Source organism: Schistocerca americana, unplaced genomic scaffold, assembly GCF_021461395.2.
Source record: "Schistocerca americana isolate TAMUIC-IGC-003095 unplaced genomic scaffold, iqSchAmer2.1 HiC_scaffold_601, whole genome shotgun sequence".
NCBI classification, from domain to species: Eukaryota; Metazoa; Arthropoda; class Insecta; order Orthoptera; family Acrididae; genus Schistocerca; species Schistocerca americana.
Window position 1 is genome coordinate 15,001 of NW_025726348.1, and position 7,500 is coordinate 22,500.

The window sequence follows — 7,500 nt, forward strand, 5'->3', positions numbered from 1 at the left end:
ATGAAAGACACAGGTCTGCCACAAGCATGGAATCAGAGCGCCGCCTGTTATGAGCCAAAGGTGCACCCTGACGTGGCAAATCAGATGATGCCGCAGTCATTTACTTACGATAATCACAATCAACAAACCGGGCCCCCCCCCCCCCCAAGTGCCTTAACCTAACCCGTATTGTACCTTAACCTAACCCGTATTGTACCTTAACCTAACCCGTATTGTACCTTAACCTAACCCGTATTGTACCTTAACCTAACCCGTATTGTACCTTAACCTAACCCGTATTGTACCTTAACCTAACCCGTATTGTACCTTAACCTAACCCGTATTGTACCTTAACCTAACCCGTATTGTACCTTAACCTAACCCGTATTGTACCTTAACCTAACCCATATTGTACCTTAACCTAACCCATATTGTACCTTAACCTAACCCATATTGTACCTTAACCTAACCCATATTGTACCTTAACCTAACCCATATTGTACCTTAACCTAACCCATGTTGCGCCTTAACCTAACCCATGTTGCGCCTTAACCTAACCCATGTTGCGCCTTAACCTAACCCATGTTGCGCCTTAACCTAACCCATGTTGCGCCTTAACCTAACCCATGTTGCGCCTTAACCTAACCCATGTTGCGCCTTAACCTAACCCATGTTGCGCCTTAACCTAACCCATGTTGCGCCTTAACCTAACCCATGTTGCGCCTTAACCTAACCCATGTTGCGCCTTAACCTAACCCATGTTGCGCCTTAACCTAACCCATGTTGCGCCTTAACCTAACCTATGTTGCGCCTTAACCTAACCTATGTTGCGCCTTAACCTAACCTATGTTGCGCCTTAACCTAACCTATGTTGCGCCTTAACCTAACCTATGTTGCGCCTTAACCTAACCTATGTTGCGCCTTAACCTAACCTATGTTGCGCCGTAACCTAACCTATGTTGCGCCATAACCTAACCTATGTTGCGCCTTAACCTAACCTATGTTGCGCCTTAACCTAACCTATGTTGCGCCTTAACCTAACCTATGTTGCGCCGTAACCTAACCTATGTTGCGCCTTAACCTAACCTATGTTGCGCCTTAACCTAACCTATGTTGCGCCTTAACCTAACCTATGTTGCGCCTTAACCTAACCTATGTTGCGCCTTAACCTAACCTATGTTGCGCCTTAACCTAACCTATGTTGCGCCTTAACCTAACCTATGTTGCGCCTTAACCTAACCTATGTTGCGCCGTAACCTAACCTATGTTGCGCCTTAACCTAACCTATGTTGCGCCTTAACCTAACCTATGTTGCGCCGTAACCTAACCTATGTTGCGCCTTAACCTAACCTATGTTGCGCCTTAACCTAACCTATGTTGCGCCTTAACCTAACCTATGTTGCGCCTTAACCTAACCTATGTTGCGCCTTAACCTAACCTATGTTGCGCCTTAACCCAACACACGTTGGGCCTTAACCCAACACACGTTGGGCCTTAACCCAACACACGTTGGGCCTTAACCCAACACACGTTGGGCCTTAACCCAACACACGTTGGGCCTTAACCCAACACACGTTGGGCCTTAACCCAACACACGTTGGGCCTTAACCCAACACACGTTGGGCCTTAACCCAACACACGTTGGGCCTTAACCCAACACACGTTGGGCCTTAACCCAACACACGTTGGGCCTTAACCCAACACACGTTGGGCCTTAACCCAACACACGTTGGGCCTTAACCCAACACACGTTGGGCCTTAACCCAACACACGTTGGGCCTTAACCCAACACACGTTGGGCCTTAACCCAACACACGTTGGGCCTTAACCCAACACACGTTGGGCCTTAACCCAACACACGTTGGGCCTTAACCCAACACACGTTGGGCCTTAACCCAACACACGTTGGGCCTTAACCTGCTCTGTAATTGTCATACGACGCGTTAAATTAGTGTAGTGTTGCCTAACTGCAACCCCCGCAATATAGTTTGCTACTCGCACTGCCCGGTCCCCAGAGTATCGCTTCATGTTAAACACCTTGCAGCTATACACTGTAATGCGGATGGCGGCAGGACGTACATGCTCAATGCCCTTCGCAGTTGTTCATTGGCATTCGCATGGCGAAGCACAGCCTACGTTGTGGTACGGCTTGTGGCAACTGTCCGCTGATGTTGTACGTCCAAATCACACACTGTACCGCACATTGGTCCTCATGTACTGAATGATACATCGTGGTACATGTGTGACCGTACCACGACTGCGCCAACAACGGCGAACCATACGGTCCAAATATTGTGCACTCAGCTACGTGTCGTCTCCCTATAAGAGCTGGATTGCAGTATGGTATGCCGTGGATGGCGATCAGCATGAGCCGTCTGTTGATGTAGTGGCGCGTGTTGTCAGACGTAGTCGTCTCTTCTCACACACCGTGATAGCATGGTGCACTGCGTTCCACATCTGCGACATGCGACAGAGGCCGGTTGACAGTCGTTCGCGCAATGGACATCGCATACGTACGGGGGCCACCTTCCACGTGTTCGCGAAGCGTGCACATGTTGTTGCGTGTATGTGGGCAGACATAGTGTGTCGTGACACCTGACACAGGCATGCAACAATCGTTGAATTTGCAAATGGCGATGGACGTCTACGTTTGCTGGTGACGTTACGCAAATGAAGAACTGGTAAACCGTTGTGGTGCGGTTGTTCTCGCTAGAGGTGAATCAGTGATGGCGACGATCGGTTGAGCTACCAACCGGTTGTTTCAGCGATACCCACCATGCCCACGAACGTGAATGGCATGTGGGTGTGAAGCGATACGCGGCGGTGGCTGGGTGGGACCGTCCCCGGCCGGTGAGGGGGGGCCTTCCGGCGTGCTGGCCGCGCGGTGCGTGGGCGCACGCGCTACAGCCGGCTGGTGGGGGCGGCCAGTGGCAGGCGCGCCGGCCGACGGAGGCGGCAGGCGGCGCAGCTGCGCGCCGGCGCACCCTGCACGCGGCGCCGTGCGGCCAAAGTAGGTCCTCGCGGGCCCGGTGCGAAGCGCGGTGGACATCTGCAGTGTGCTGGTCCGATTGAGGACTGTGTGCGCTGAGGATGCGCCGCCGCCCGGCGCTCGGCGCCGCGACGCCGTCTGCTGCTCGGTCGCCTCTGCGGTTCTCGCAGGTGGATTGTATCGCAGCTGTGCGGACGTGTTGGCGCGTGCGCTGTGCTGGGAGAGTTCGCTTCGGCACCCAAGTGGGGCTTTTGTCCTTCTGTGGCGCTGGCGTTGGAGCTGCCGGCCACCGTAGGTGGCGCGTGTTGTCTCCCGCCGGCAATGCCACGACAGCACGCTCCCGGGCCTCTGTCGGCAGCGGCAAGCTCAGTTGGGAGCACGGGTGGTCGCACCTAAAGCGTCTACTCGCCAAACTCCGGGCGATTGCGCCTCTCTCGAACCCGACCAAGTACTTAGGACGGCGCTGCGCGCCGCCGGGACCTGAGAGGGTTTCGAGGTGTATTGTGCAGGGGAGCTCAGCCTCCTCCTGTTTGCAGAATAATTGAGCGGACGCTTGCGTGTTCGCACGGGCCCCCGGGACACACTCCCGGGCGGCCGGCTGCTCAGCTCTAGTTGACGCAGCTCCCTGGTTGATCCTGCCAGTAGTCATATGCTTGTCTCAAAGATTAAGCCATGCATGTCTCAGTACAAGCCGCATTAAGGTGAAACCGCGAATGGCTCATTAAATCAGTTATGGTTCCTTAGATCGTACCCACGTTACTTGGATAACTGTGGTAATTCTAGAGCTAATACATGCAAACAGAGTCCCGACCAGAGATGGAAGGGACGCTTTTATTAGATCAAAACCAATCGGTCGGCTCGTCCGGTCCGTTTGCCTTGGTGACTCTGAATAACTTTGGGCTGATCGCACGGTCCTCGTACCGGCGACGCATCTTTCAAATGTCTGCCTTATCAACTGTCGATGGTAGGTTCTGCGCCTACCATGGTTGTAACGGGTAACGGGGAATCAGGGTTCGATTCCGGAGAGGGAGCCTGAGAAACGGCTACCACATCCAAGGAAGGCAGCAGGCGCGCAAATTACCCACTCCCGGCACGGGGAGGTAGTGACGAAAAATAACGATACGGGACTCATCCGAGGCCCCGTAATCGGAATGAGTACACTTTAAATCCTTTAACGAGTATCTATTGGAGGGCAAGTCTGGTGCCAGCAGCCGCGGTAATTCCAGCTCCAATAGCGTATATTAAAGTTGTTGCGGTTAAAAAGCTCGTAGTTGGATTTGTGTCCCACGCTGTTGGTTCACCGCCCGTCGGTGTTTAACTGGCATGTATCGTGGGACGTCCTGCCGGTGGGGCGAGCTGAAGGCGTGCGACGCGCCTCGTGCGTGCTCGTGCGTCCCGAGGCGGACCCCGTTGCAATCCTACCAGGGTGCTCTTGAGTGAGTGTCTCGGTGGGCCGGCACGTTTACTTTGAACAAATTAGAGTGCTTAAAGCAGGCAAGCCCGCCTGAATACTGTGTGCATGGAATAATGGAATAGGACCTCGGTTCTATTTTGTTGGTTTTCGGAACCCGAGGTAATGATTAATAGGGACAGGCGGGGGCATTCGTATTGCGACGTTAGAGGTGAAATTCTTGGATCGTCGCAAGACGAACAGAAGCGAAAGCATTTGCCAAGTATGTTTTCATTAATCAAGAACGAAAGTTAGAGGTTCGAAGGCGATCAGATACCGCCCTAGTTCTAACCATAAACGATGCCAGCCAGCGATCCGCCGCAGTTCCTCCGATGACTCGGCGGGCAGCCTCCGGGAAACCAAAGCTTTTGGGTTCCGGGGGAAGTATGGTTGCAAAGCTGAAACTTAAAGGAATTGACGGAAGGGCACCACCAGGAGTGGAGCCTGCGGCTTAATTTGACTCAACACGGGAAACCTCACCAGGCCCGGACACCGGAAGGATTGACAGATTGATAGCTCTTTCTTGATTCGGTGGGTGGTGGTGCATGGCCGTTCTTAGTTGGTGGAGCGATTTGTCTGGTTAATTCCGATAACGAACGAGACTCTAGCCTGCTAACTAGTCGCGTGACATCCTTCGTGCTGTCAGCGATTACTTTTCTTCTTAGAGGGACAGGCGGCTTCTAGCCGCACGAGATTGAGCAATAACAGGTCTGTGATGCCCTTAGATGTTCTGGGCCGCACGCGCGCTACACTGAAGGAATCAGCGTGTCTTCCTAGGCCGAAAGGTCGGGGTAACCCGCTGAACCTCCTTCGTGCTAGGGATTGGGGCTTGCAATTGTTCCCCATGAACGAGGAATTCCCAGTAAGCGCGAGTCATAAGCTCGCGTTGATTACGTCCCTGCCCTTTGTACACACCGCCCGTCGCTACTACCGATTGAATGATTTAGTGAGGTCTTCGGACTGGTACGCGGCATTGACTCTGTCGTTGCCGATGCTACCGGAAAGATGACCAAACTTGATCATTTAGAGGAAGTAAAAGTCGTAACAAGGTTTCCGTAGGTGAACCTGCGGAAGGATCATTACCGACTAGACTGCATGTCTTTCGATGTGCGTGTCGTGTCGCGCAACACGCTACCTGTACGGCTCGCAGTAGCCGTGCGCCGCGTGCGGAACCACGCGTGCTTCTCAAAACTAACGCCAATGTTGTGTGGTACGAGCGCTGAAGCGCTGGAGCGGCTGGCCTGCGGCACCTGGCGCCTGGCGCCGGTTTTGAATGACTTTCGCCCGACTGCCTGTCCGCTCCGGTGTGGAGCCGTACGACGCCCATCGGCCGTGAGGCCGTTGGACACAGAACGCTTGAACAGGGGCCGCCACACGCCTACGTCCCGCCTATGCAACTGTCTTGAAAGAGACAGTGTAAACTAAGAAAAGATCACCCAGGACGGTGGATCACTCGGCTCGTGGGTCGATGAAGAACGCAGCAAATTGCGCGTCGACATGTGAACTGCAGGACACATGAACATCGACGTTTCGAACGCACATTGCGGTCCATGGATTCCGTTCCCGGGCCACGTCTGGCTGAGGGTCGGCTACGTATACTGAAGCGCGCGGCGTTTGCCCCGCTTCGCAGACCTGGGAGCGTCGCGGCCGCCTGTGGGGCCGGCCGCGCCTCCTTAAACGTGCGATGCGCGCCCGTCGCCTGGCGGTTCGCATACCGGTACTTACTCGGTAGCGTGCACAGCCGGCTGGCGGTGTGGCGTGCGACACCTCGTACAACGACCTCAGAGCAGGCGAGACTACCCGCTGAATTTAAGCATATTACTAAGCGGAGGAAAAGAAACTAACAAGGATTCCCCCAGTAGCGGCGAGCGAACAGGGAAGAGTCCAGCACCGAACCCCGCAGGCTGCCGCCTGTCGTGGCATGTGGTGTTTGGGAGGGTCCACTACCCCGACGCCTCGCGCCGAGCCCAAGTCCAACTTGAATGAGGCCACGGCCCGTAGAGGGTGCCAGGCCCGTAGCGGCCGGTGCGAGCGTCGGCGGGACCTCTCCTTCGAGTCGGGTTGCTTGAGAGTGCAGCTCCAAGTGGGTGGTAAACTCCATCTGAGACTAAATATGACCACGAGACCGATAGCGAACAAGTACCGTGAGGGAAAGTTGAAAAGAACTTTGAAGAGAGAGTTCAAAAGTACGTGAAACCGTTCTGGGGTAAACGTGAGAAGTCCGAAAGGTCGAACGGGTGAGATTCACGCCCATCCGGCCACTGGCCTCCGCCCTCGGCAGATGGGGCCGGCCGCCCGCGCGGAGCAATCCGCGGCGGGGTCGTGTCCGGTTGCCTTTCCACTCGCCGCGGGGTGGGGCCGTTCCGGTGTGCGGTGGGCCGCACTTCTCCCCTAGTAGGACGTCGCGACCCGCTGGGTGCCGGCCTACGGCCCGGGTGCGCAGCCTGTCCTTCCGCGGGCCTCGGTTCGCGTCTGTTGGGCAGAGCCCCGGTGTCCTGGCTGGCTGCCCGGCGGTATATCTGGAGGAGTCGATTCGCCCCTTTGGGCGCTCGGGCTCCCGGCAAGCGCGCGCGGTTCTTCCCGGATGACGGACCTACCTGGCCCGGCCCCGGACCCGCGCCGCTGTTGGCTCGGGATGCTCTCGGGCGGAATAATCGCTCCCGTCAGCGGCGCTTCAGCTTTGGACAATTTCACGACCCGTCTTGAAACACGGACCAAGGAGTCTAACATGTGCGCGAGTCATTGGGCTGTACGAAACCTAAAGGCGTAATGAAAGTGAAGGTCTCGCCTTGCGCGGGCCGAGGGAGGATGGGGCTTCCCCGCCCTTCACGGGGCGGCGGCCTCCGCACTCCCGGGGCGTCTCGTCCTCATTGCGAGGTGAGGCGCACCTAGAGCGTACACGTTGGGACCCGAAAGATGGTGAACTATGCCTGGCCAGGACGAAGTCAGGGGAAACCCTGATGGAGGTCCGTAGCGATTCTGACGTGCAAATCGATCGTCGGAGCTGGGTATAGGGGCGAAAGACTAATCGAACCATCTAGTAGCTGGTTCCCTCCGAAGTTTCCCTCAGGATAGCTGGTGC

General features: G+C 55.6%; 3 non-coding genes across 3 annotated transcripts in view; all 3 read left to right on the forward strand.

The window, feature by feature from the left end:
• The first annotated feature begins 3,590 nt into the window (after positions 1 to 3,590).
• LOC124587394 lies at positions 3,591 to 5,500 on the forward strand. Its single transcript, XR_006975499.1, has one exon. It is a non-coding gene; the product is annotated as a small subunit ribosomal RNA (ribosomal RNA).
• A 351-nt stretch (positions 5,501 to 5,851) lies between these two features.
• LOC124587402 lies at positions 5,852 to 6,006 on the forward strand. The gene has a single exon (XR_006975507.1). It is a non-coding gene; the product is annotated as a 5.8S ribosomal RNA (ribosomal RNA).
• A 188-nt stretch (positions 6,007 to 6,194) lies between these two features.
• The window catches only part of LOC124587401, a 4,222-nt gene continuing 2,916 nt past the window's right edge, over positions 6,195 to 7,500 (forward strand). The window contains exon 1 of the ribosomal RNA XR_006975506.1: positions 6,195 to 7,500. This exon is cut by the window's right edge and continues 2,916 nt beyond it. This is a non-coding gene — a ribosomal RNA (large subunit ribosomal RNA).